Genomic DNA, 12,118 nt, shown 5'->3' on the forward strand with positions numbered 1-12,118 from the left:
TATGACAAAGTAAGGACTTTACCAAATATCAAAGTGGCAAAGTGGCATCCTTTCATTTTCCCCCTGCACTGGGGTACCTAATGTTATGGCCAAGTTTCCAGTCAAATGAGGATACGGGGGATGGAATGGTGCGCCTGCAGCGTCTGATGATGACGTGGCCTTAAACAACTCGGCACATATTCCGTCTGCTCTAATGTGGGACTTTTACAGCGAAACCACTAAAAGCCCAAACACGACACTCACAAGGCCAACGCTGCCGCGTTCCCACGAGCCAAACCAAGGACGCAAACGCCCAACAAATGGCTGACAATGAAGACCATTACCCACCCAGGGGCATATTTGATCTACTGGCTTCTGACGCCTTTCAGCATCAAAGGGAGTCTTTGTGTTAACTCCGACAGAGAACAGTGGCAATGCCTCATGGGTAATCCCGCGTTGCTGGTGTCTGGTGTCACACACACACACACACACCAAGACACACACACACACACACACACACCAAGACACATGAAAACAAGCGAGTGGATTGATGCCGACACTTCTTCCCACTGCCAAGTTCAAAGTATCCTCTCGCACAGACTCCTCATGACAGAAGACGCCCTTTGTTGGAGACCTTTGGGTTGCAGCATCAGCACCACCAAGAACATCTACTGTACGTCATCAAAGGACCATAAAAGCCCATAATGAGACATTCTTCTTCATCAAGAACAAAGATATAGATACATATGAAATATGTATCTATATCTTGTGTCATATTGTACAGCTTTGAGGGGAGCTTAGGCGACAAAACGAATGAAAGGACAACAGAAGAACATCTTCTACGTGCTTTTACCCTCTAAAGCAGCGACTCAAAGGGGGCTTGACATGAATGTTGGAGAAAGTGATGCTATTACGCTCCATTAGCATGTTGATGCTCGTTACATTTGGCTGGGTGTAGCATGTAGCATGTAGCATGTAAATAACCATAGAGGATTAGTACCTGGAGCATGGTGCAATGGCGTGTTGGCCGCGCTTAACAAGGGCCACTAGTTGGGGCCCATTTGATTATATGTACTGGTTTTAATAACGGTGTCTGTCAAAACAAAGACTGAAGGCCCAGGTACCAAATGCAGCACTGGAATAGCCCCGCCTCCAAAGCCAGATGTTACTTCCTTGGCATCTGGATTCGTTCATATCACAGATGAATCAGGACTACTGAATCATGAAACTCAGGAGACATCACGCAGCATTTCCGTGTGGAACGCCATTGTTGGACCCTCTTCTCATTGTGTAGTTTTACACCTGGGCTTATGGGCTTCTGGGCTTCTGGGCTTCTGGGCTTCTGGGCTCCATCTGCATTACTAATCAGCACTAATGAAGGAGTTGGAATCCTAGCAGGAGGAAGAGAAAGTGCCAGGTCATAGTTTTCCTTTGAAGCCTTTGGAGGATGAAGTTTTGCTGAGCAAGCGATGCACTCCACTCAAGCGTGCGGCTGCCCCGAGCCCCCCCCCCTAATAGTCTCCTTAATGATATCACAGTCTATAAATCAGCAAAGCAACGAAGCTGTCCTCACTAATCCCAGCATGTAAACGCTCCTTTAGTGCGCTACCGCCAAGGAAATCAAATCAATGACTCGTTGTCTTTGGATTGAATGGCCAATGAGTCTGCTCTCCTCGATGTCCAAGTGATGCTCCTTCACGGCCGTGTTTTGGGTTTGCTGACTGAGTCATCACCGGCTCACAAACAAGCCACCACGCAGCTCTCTCTCCACTCTATGTGCTAATTAGCGTGGATAAATACTGGACAGCACTACTTTAACGTGACCGGAGCATTGATTTGTTGGTTCCGATGGGGAAAGGTCCGATCGGATGCCCCGGCAGCTTTGGTGAGGACAGCATGGTCCACCATGGAGGACCAGGTAGGTTGGATGACCCGTGAAGACCACAGGCGTGGACGCTAGTCATAAAGCACTGTCGATGACTTTGGACTCGACTTGGACTGTGACATCAGTGTCTCGGGACTAGACTCAGACTTTGGTCTGATGACTCGTGTTCTATGCAGTGTACGAACGATTCCATTCATTTGGATACAATATGATATGATTCAATGTTACATTTGTTAATGTAGATATGAATCTTACACAATAAAATAAGCATCAGCAGCGGTCAAAAATCTTTCCTCTTGACTCGCTAGCGCACTGCTAATGCTAGTTAGCATCCATTCCCCTTCAGCGTTGCTAAGCTACGAAGCTTTTCGCTGGCCGCGCTGGGGCTTGCGTTGTTCAAAAGATGAACTGTCACCCATCTGCTCGTGTTGGGATACCTGGTGCACGTCTCTACAATCCAGTCATAGAAGAAGGGGTTATGGCCGATTCTTACTGATCCAGGAGGCTGCTAACGATGCTCTCTCTTGCCGCTTAGGGTTATCGTTGACGACCCTACTTGTCTCTTTCAAACCCGACTAGGACTTGCACATCGTTACTGGAGACTTGCAAGCACTGAGTTAATACGTGGTTACATAACAGAGCACCATGGCAAACGACGGCTTGTTTTTTTTTTTGGGGGGGGGGGGGGGGCATTTCCTGGATTTGCTGGCAAATGAAAGGGCAAAGAAATCTATGAGCAGAAAATGAAAAAGTTGGATGGGGAACGGAAGGAAAGCAGAGGGAATGAAATGATAGGGAGAGGAGAAGGAAAGGAACCGGAGGAAACGAAGCTAATCCCATCCATGGAACAGATTACTGCAAGACACAAATGATGCATTTGAGACAAGCTGGGAAATCTTCTTCTTTTCAGAGCAAACACATCGACACCCTCACTCCGTCTTTGCTGCATTGACACACATGACACGGCGTAACAGGACTTATGTTACATGCACACAACATTGGCAACGCTATTTCACATGCAAAAGCGTGAGCAAACACCCCCCCCCCCCCACCCCCCCCACACACACACTCCAATTCCCAAGTATTATGAAACAGATGAACCTGATTCCTACTTCCACTTTGCCCATGACCTAACTAAATCAGCCCCATGGGTTGGAACAGTGAGGGAGGGAAGAACATTGGCTGGCATAGCCATAGTGCCACCTGGTGTCTGGATGAAGTACATACACTTGGCTTATACATTTGGTCCACATGCTATGCTATCAACCCTGACCTCAACCCTGACCTCAACCCTGACCTCAACCCTGACCTAAACCCTGGCCTAAACCCTGGCCTAAACCCGCTCCTAAATCATCTTTCCCAGCCCCGGGTCCAAGGATACGGACCATGAGGAGCATCAGCTGTAGGAAGAAGACAGCAGACTTCATCCAACTTGGCTGCAGGATTGAATGGCAGGCTTTTGTTGATCTTGAAATGCAATCTGTAGCCATGGCGGGGGCCATATGCTGCCACATGCATAATGGAGCAGCCCCCACTTGAGGGTACAGAGACTGCCGGATTTCAACGGCTCATCAGAGTAGCGTCACTGCTACTGGTGGCTTTTAGGGGTTGGGGGGGGACTTGAAAATGCCCGTCTTTGTGTATACGGCCTTCGTGTTTATTCCGATATGACTGCTTGTGCCTTCTTGCTGTCGTAGCAACTAAGAGGGGCAAACCTTAGGAGAATTCCTAAACTCCTTAGCAGCAAAGCAGAAGCCCAAAATGAACATTTGACTAAATTCATAGCTCAGCATTATTATCCTTTTTAATGCTGACAATTAACATACAGTTTAAGATGATGCAATGGAATTTTAGGATTCTGCCTTATGACCCAAAAAGGAAGGGGGGGGGGTATTTTTATATCTCAATGTTCTGTATTGATTCTCAGCCATTTATTGTCGCTGCAAATTCATGTTGCTCTTAAATCTGCCAAAAAACACGACAGGCACGTTATGGCCATGCACGATTTACGTGCGGTCGTGTTGGCCTTGTGAGTGTCGTGTTATGCACGATGAACGCTACGCTTCCATGACTTTTAACCAGCACCTTCAGTCGGCCTGACTGTTCCTTTGCCGTGCTAGCCAGGCTGTGTTAGCGCTCGCCCTAAAAGGCCACTTCCTCTATTAAGCCCGCCGGGGGGGCAGCGACTTCAAGGTCAGACCTGCTGTGCCTGGAGCAGATGACATCATCTGCTGGTCACGAAAGGGAATAAAAAGGAGGTGGTGTGCTCAGTGTGGTACACCATGAAGCCCAAACAGACCATGCTTCCTGGACGTTTACTGGAAAGGTAAAGTAGGTCTGCCTTTAAGAAAACTCTTCATCCCTTCTAGGGCCTGTTTTCTTAGGACTGGTTGTTACATAACCCTAAATGTATCTCAGCACACTAATTGTCATGTCGGTGGGGGGTGTTTGGTCAAGATCACAGGGTGCCTCCAATACGACTATAAACCAAATTGTTTATAAAAAAGAACATATTGAAGAACATACCCCCCCCCCCCCCCCCCCCCCCCCAAACTGACCTTAGAATAATACATTGCTGCCTCATCAGACACATACTGTACATTAGCGCCATTGCCAGCTGCCCTGCTAATGGGAAATGACTTTTGACGATTATGCTTCCCCCCGGGTACCGTAGTAGAAATGATAGTATTAGAGTAGTCAGAATCCTAACATTACAATAGTTAATATGATATGGTAGATGCAAGATATTTATTTCATTGTACTTTTCTTAAAGGTAAAGTTCATCCATGTCTTGTCAACACAATCGGGTGTATTGGCCATCTCGTGACATCCCTACTGATCATGTTTTCCATCAAGCATGGAGATTTACACACCACAGCTGGTCTACTAAAGACCAACCCAGCCTGGACACAAGTAGAAGAAATGAAGACGTGACCTGCGTCACCAAACCATCGCCATCCTGGATGGCGTGTTTGCCTTTCTTTGCGGCTCCTGATGATGAAAATGATTGCGTTTGATGGCCTGGCACACCTAAGGAGCCCTCATGCAGGCACGCCAAGAACGTGGCGTCAGATTGGAACCTTCGCACCGTGAGGCATGCACCGTCAGCCATCAAAGACACTCAGGGAATCCATTTCCAAAACGCTTTCAGCAGAAGCTGTCATCCGTCTTTGTGCAAGGTGTAGGACCAACCAAACAAATCTACGTGACATGGAAATGGCTTCCAACCAAAGCACGCTGCTCTCCGTGCTCAAAGAGAGCGATCGTGTGGTTTTACAGGAATGCTCGTCTCGTCTAACCAGTTAGCTTAACTTCAAAGGACAAAAGCCGCCCAGTTGCTTTCTGATTGGCACAAACACACTGATGACATGGAGGCATATTTCATCTTACATCATCTCCTCTACACAGCTGCAGAATGGCGTGCCCCCAACCCCCCCCCCAACTCATTTTCCCAGGATGCTAATGCTGCATGTGAGCTCACTTTTATTGGGCTTTTTCCCCTGAGAGCAGGCGTCCTTTTCCATCGCTGGGAGAGAGCAGAGAGGAACGTGATGCAACAGTGCAAGCCTTTGTTTGGCGTGTGAAAAGCCCCGTGGAGGGGGTGGACGCCAGCCAGCGTTCAAAGACGTGTTTGTCACACACGCTATGGTGCGGTCAGTAAAGCGTGGACTGCATAGCGCCGCATTAAAAATGTACGCTTTATTTGCTCTCTCAAAGGGGGGTGGCTTGTTTATTGGGGACGGGCGGCATCCAGTCATCCCTCAGCACTTTACCGTTTCTCTTTCACAGCTTCACTCCATCCAGAATACAGTACGGTCCTCCTTCGTTGTACTCGCCTTCAAATATGGCTCCCTCTATTTATATCACAATATTTGTCAATATTGTCATGGCCTGGACAGACGTGCCACAGCCAAGATGAGTGGAAGTGGTAAGCTTGTGGCTTCCTGTCCTTCTTGCCCACTGTTTGATAACCGCAATAAACAAGGGGTGACTGTAATTAATAAAGCAAGCTGTTGTATGATTGACAGCGGTATGTTATTAGTAAAAAATATGCATATTAATGCAACTGTACAGATTATTTGCCTAAATGAAGCATTTCCAGCATAAAACTGGCTAAATGAAGTCAAATTCAAATATATTGTAATGCAATCAGAAGATGCATTCAAAGACGCTGTGAAGGACGTAGTACTTAAACTGGTCACTAGGTGTCGGTAATGTTACCGTCATGTTCCCTGACACACAAACACCAGACGTTCTAGACTTGGTATTTATCAGCTCACCTAATAAAAATGTCTCACCAAAAATGGTGGCAGTTTTATCGGAATCACACTATTTTATAATGAAAAGAATAGTTGGCGTCTTCAGTGGGAGGTGCTAAGATAAAAGAGATCAATGAGGCTGACCCGCTCTTTCCCAGACGACTTATTCAAACTAGCCATCTGCTATGAAGGCTTCATGGGAGATCCACGCTGAAAGGGACGCCCCGCGTGATGCACTACATGCCAAAGGGCACGCAGGCACAAAGTGGCTCTCTGGCTTCCTGACAATATAAACCGTGTTCCGATAGCAGCTTGGAATTGGGAGGGGCATAGCCAGCGTGACAGCAGAGTTAATCACCATACTTGTGCTACAAGAACGTTTAGAGAAGCTACACGTGCACGCGCACACAGACACACACACACACACACACACGCACACTCACACACACCCCCCCACACACACTGATTAATTGAGATTTACAAGACGGCTCAATGCTTCTTTCAAAGAGGCAGCAAAGCCTCAGTGAAGGGACCTTCTAATTTTCCCGTTTCTTTCCATGAGCCGGATAATGAAGATTCCAATCCAGTCAGCAGAAGAAGCATGACAGAATGGTGTTACTCTTCCATGCTGCAATATCGGACTTTGGTGGAAATCTACTTTCCTCCATGTGCATACGGTCACCACGAGGCCACACGGCTTTTTCCTTACTTTTCCACGTTCCAAATGAGAATCCCTATGGTGGTCTCTGCCATCTTCTGGGGCGGGGGTCTGCCGGGGGAGCAGCATCCCCCCGGCATTGGCTCACAGGCCACCCATCTGACCCGCAGCTCGGTCCCACCTTCAGCCAAGAGACAGCAAGAACATCTGACAGCTGAAGAATTGCATCCGCTACCAGATGACAGAGCGGATCTCTGCACCCATCGGCACCCGTTGAGCCACCCGTCCGACTCCCTTGGCTCTTTATCTGACTGCTGACTGTCAGCACGACGCCCCGATAAAGGTCTTTCAGCTCACTGGAAGCTGGCGCTTTGACAAGCTGTCACTGTTATTGTGTGGGAAAAGGCAGCTTTAGGTTCACCTTCACCCCATGATGGCCTCCTCTTTGATGGAGCGCCACCTCCACCAGCCATCTGCCTTCCTGGGACACTACTGGGAGCTACGTTGTCCACTTAGCAACCAGTGGGACGCTTTTCCACCCCGATGAGCTCAGCTTGGACGCTGCTGATTAAATAATACACAGCTGATGACTAACGAGGCTAACTAGCGGCCTGCTGCCAGAGAGTCACATCAGACCCCCCAGGGTGTTTTCATGGCGCTCTCATTGACCAATCTGCACTGCTGCATACAAACAGGGTCATGCAAACATGTCCTGTCTGACGATGTTCTGACCTGCCTGAAACTTCCAGAAAGAAAACCTTTTAAGGATGCAGTAAAAAGGAGAGAATTGGATGGGAAAACCTGAGCAAATAGGATTTTCTCGTTGCGGTAGGAAGCAGGGTTTCTAAAAAAAAGTCAGTTGAGCCCTTCAGCATAAAACACCACCACTGAAATTATCCGCCACAGTTCTGTTAAGCATTTCTCCGAATGACACACTGAAACATTAGCTATGCTCTAATAATACACCCGGTGCAGAAAATGGCTTACATAACCTAATCCTTCACATGATAAGTGTCATCCAATGCCTTTCTCTCGCTGCAGTCAGATGGACCCCCATTCTTCCCGGGCCCCTCCTTGCTGCTTGCAGCGTGGGGCTGACACTTGGGGAAATGGCCCCTTGCTTCCCAACTAGCATCACTTGCTAACAAACGGCAGACACAAATGAAAGCAGGATTCCTACGAGGCCGACATGCCAGACATGCAACACACAAGAACGCCATTGGCTGGATGGAGCGATTCCCTCCTAATCGAGGAGAGGACGTTTAACGTTTTTAGTACACATCAATGCAAAATGGAGTACAAATATACGTTTGGCACTCCTGACTTGCTTTGGCCCCATGGTGGGTTATTTAGCAGTCCCACTCCTACACAGTATTCATGGACACCGAGTCAGCACCATGAAAAGGCTTTGTTTGGCCACTCCGTTTAGCGGAATGATGCAATACGGAGCAAAGGGAACAAGCCAGTGTACAAAACTGGAGGCAAACTTTCATTTCGACAAAAACCAAAGCATACGCATGAAAACTGAGGTTTGACTGCATGCGTAACGTCTTCATTTCCAAACTATCATCATGATGTGGAGTGCATGATAAACTGCAAGGCAAAGCGTCACCATGTGACTTTCACACCAACTAAGCTAAGTTGTGCAACCACGCAGAGGTAGATAAAGCTGCTCCAGCTACTGCCATCCAGAGGAGTTCAAACCACACTAGGGGGTTGCCTCCAGCCACAGCTGTTAATGTATTTTGAGCCTTTCTTATGTAGGCCCTGCATCCACAGCCAAAGGTTCATTAACTGGACCATTCCGTGGCAAAAAGCCCAAGAAGTCTGCAGTTTTCCGCCACTTTAGAGGAATATTTTCATTGAATTATGAAATGACTTTTGCTCAAATTCCGCCATGTTCAACCTCAGCGGTGTTTGACTTTAGAGTCTTACATGACATACGCTTCAGAACTACAACAAACGAGGTCTGTATAGGGTCTCAGTTCCCTTGGTTACTGCCTCTCCGTTTAACCGCATGTTTAATCACCGCGCCTGGTTAAACAAAGGCCGCAGGTGCGAATCCACGCAGGCGTCAGTGCACCTGCAGCAGCACCACAGCCCGTTGATGCCGCTCCAGCGCACGCTGCAATTAGTCGGGGTGCTGCAGCGGGCGCGGAAGGACACCGGAGCAGACATGACGAATGGTGGGTGTCAGGTACTGGATCCTGGCTGAGCCCCATTAAGACAATCCATCATCAGACCGCTCAACACCTCAGCTAGCTGCCAACTCGGTGTGGGACTTGCATTATTCCTATTCCGACGAGGAATCACTGCCTTTGCTATTTACAGTAGCTTGTACCGCTTGTCCTCTCCACCCGGTCTCCACCCGGTCTCCACCCGCTCTCCACCCGGTCTCCCCCCGGTCTCCCCCCGGTCTCCACCCACTCTCCACCCGCTCTCCACCTCGCTACCTGATGAGGACAAGTGGTACGGAACGGATGGATACTTTGGGGGTGTGCCTTTATGTTTGGCCAACATTCACCAACACCCACTGGTTGGTTGGGTGTGCTTCATTCATCATGACATCTTATCTTCTGACCATCCTTAGGGGCATACAGTAACTAATCACTATACTGGATAATTACCATCCATACTGCAACTAATCACTATACTGGATTATTACCAATCATACTGTAACTAATCACTACACCGGATCCTTACCATCCATACTGGAACTAATCCCTATTCCTGGTCCACCTGGGATCTAATGAGCTCCACAGCAAAGGTGTATCCAAAACGACGCCTTCAGATTGTGGTTGCAAACTCAGGGAAAGTGCAGAAGCAAACGTGACTGTCAATCAGTGACGCGTCAAGGAGTCCGTGGAATAACCACATTAGCATACAAGCCGTGGATGACAACAGCATCGTGCGTCCCCGTCACGGAAGTTAAAATGATACAATTCAGTACATCGCGTCAAGAAGACAATTAGAGGTGGTGGTCAGCACATAAACAGCATTATTATTCCACGGTGCGTGTTACTCACCGCGTCCTCATTCAAACAGCGCGGCGTGACAGCTCCACGCAGGGCAGGATTCGAGGCTCTTTCGGCAGCCAGAAGTTTGTCCTGGAAGACAAAAGAGTATCACCGTGGGTCGTGTGGATGGCGACACTCGAAACGATGTTTGAGGTGGATCGCTTGAAGCGTCCTCGTCCAGAGACGCTCTCCACGAAGTGAACGCTCCCCCGGCGTGGACTCCTACCCACCCAGCCCACTGGGGAGCAGGAAAGGAGCTCATCTCACGCCTGGAATCAGCTCCCTGCCACTTTTATTATTATGGTTATTATTTGTAAAGCCACACTATATTATAATTATAATGTGTTTTACATTTCCACGCTTTGTTTTCATGAGCACTTTACCACACCGATTATTAATTACAGGCTGTACTGGCGCCTCCGGAGCAACAGGTGGCGCTGTGACCTGTGACGTAGAACCTTTCATCCAATCACAATCCGTCTGAAGGCGAAACGACGCAATACGGAAGTGAAGGAAACAAAACAAGACAAGTTCGTTTGGGCTTATCCGAATTATGACCAAAAAGACTTCTAAAGCATTTTCTTCTAAAGCATAAATCTTGGCTATGTGGGATCTTTCTTACACAGACAATTCCAAGGGAACGTTGGAGGATTCCCAATTGGACAAGAATAAATAAAAATGGCACTAAACGCACCTTAATAACAACTCAGGTGTTCCCCAGGGTACAGCTTCTTTGGCGTTTTCGGTTGTGGTGATACTGAAACATCAACACTTTGATACCAGATCTTCATACTCCAAGATTGGTTGTCAAATCAAACATGGATATTTTTCATACTTCAGTACGAAATGTCATCCTCTTTACCTATTTTATATGATTTTTTTGTTTGAAATAAATAGCTTATGTCGTTATTACATTCTTCATTTCATTTCATAAATGAATGAATCCATAAATGAATGAAATCTTTTTGCGCTGAAACTTCTACAAATTTGAATCCGCACAAAGCATCGTTATCGGATTGGTATGGCCGATACATACCATCGCTCCTCCATGTCGAGATTGTGAAGTACATCCTCTCATTTCCAGTGGGCGAGCGAGCTAGTGAGAGAGAGAGAGGGATATTATGGGATATCAATACATCTAGACAGGACTGCCAGTGGAGAAAAGGGGATTGGGAAATGTAACAAGGCGTGACTGGGATGCTTGGCGGCTGTTAAGCTGCCACTCGGGGAAGGTGGGGGCTATCTTTTGGAGGTTTACGTGTAAAACCTGACAGCGGATTAAAGGGAGTCCCGCCCTGGACTCGCCTGGGCCAGATCCATCAGGTCTCGATACCAGCCTCAAATAGGGGTCGTGGCTGCACGTTGTCGACCCAACTCTGGTGGACATCGGAAAGGGATGATTCCCTGTGATGATGATCAGTTACAAGGCATGGGATTGATGGGAATGACGACCGCGTCTGTCGCTCCTTTGGATGTAGGAGCCGTTAAGCCTTTGTTGACGAGTCGTCCATTCCAAGTACATTTAGTGGGACTCGGGCCGTTGTTCTCCTAGCAGCCGCTGGCAAGGAGACACACAAACCAAATGTACCGTGTTGTTTAGTGGACACCCATCAGGGCTTCCTGTACGAGTGTTGAGCCAAGCTGGTAGAACGTCAGGCACATCAGAGGGCAAAGAGCGGCTGATCTGAAGTCAGTCAAGATGGCGAGGCAGAGTGGAAGATAAGGCTGTGACAGAGACCGTGTCTCGGCAGGCGAGTTTGCTTTCCTGACAAGATGAATTACTTCCCGAGCTGAAGTCATGGCCTGAGTGTGCTGCACAGACGAGGCCTAATGCTCACTATTTTGGAAACCCGCAGCCCGGAGCTCTATGTTCCCGCTCTCTGATGAAACAGTTTGCTTGAAGAAGCCTCGCCCGACCTGTAGGGCCCACTTTCTAAAGATGAGTGGACTGCAATAAGAAGCTTAGGGATTAAAAAGCATATCTCAGCAAGCAGTGTGAGGATTTGATTCTGTCTGACCGCTCACAGCCTCAGGAGGAGGATGAACTCAATCGTCATGGCAGAGCGGCTGCCTATCTGCTTTCACTGCCCTCTGGTGGCAGGACACTGGCAGTGCACTATGCTGCTACGACACTGACAGCTTCCCAGTCGTAATGACTCTAGTGTCTGTTTCATGTTTACTCAAACACCCCAGTTGCAAAGTCAGCAAACTGAATGGAACAAAACAGGAAGTGACTACAAAATAAAGGCAGGGGAAAAGGGAAACAAACTGTCACACGGGCTAATAGTCTATTGTATGCTCTATTGTTGTCTATTGTATA

The 12,118-nt window shown here is 48.0% G+C and overlaps 1 protein-coding gene across 3 annotated transcripts in view; it reads right to left on the minus strand.

Moving 5' to 3' along the window:
* The window catches only part of mid2 (midline 2), a 61,174-nt gene extending 50,303 nt beyond the window's left edge, over positions 1–10,871 (minus strand). For 2 of the 3 annotated variants that reach the window (XM_058062801.1, XM_058062804.1), the window contains exon 1: positions 9,808–10,040. The gene's annotated coding sequence lies outside the window, so the exon portion shown is untranslated. Of the gene's footprint in view, positions 1–9,807; positions 10,041–10,834 lie in introns of those variants that run through there. The other variant, XM_058062805.1, reaches the window with a different exon arrangement.
* Between the last annotated feature and the right edge of the window lie 1,247 nt (positions 10,872–12,118).

Source organism: Doryrhamphus excisus, chromosome 23 (assembly GCF_030265055.1).
Source record: "Doryrhamphus excisus isolate RoL2022-K1 chromosome 23, RoL_Dexc_1.0, whole genome shotgun sequence".
NCBI lineage: Eukaryota > Metazoa > Chordata > Actinopteri > Syngnathiformes > Syngnathidae > Doryrhamphus > Doryrhamphus excisus.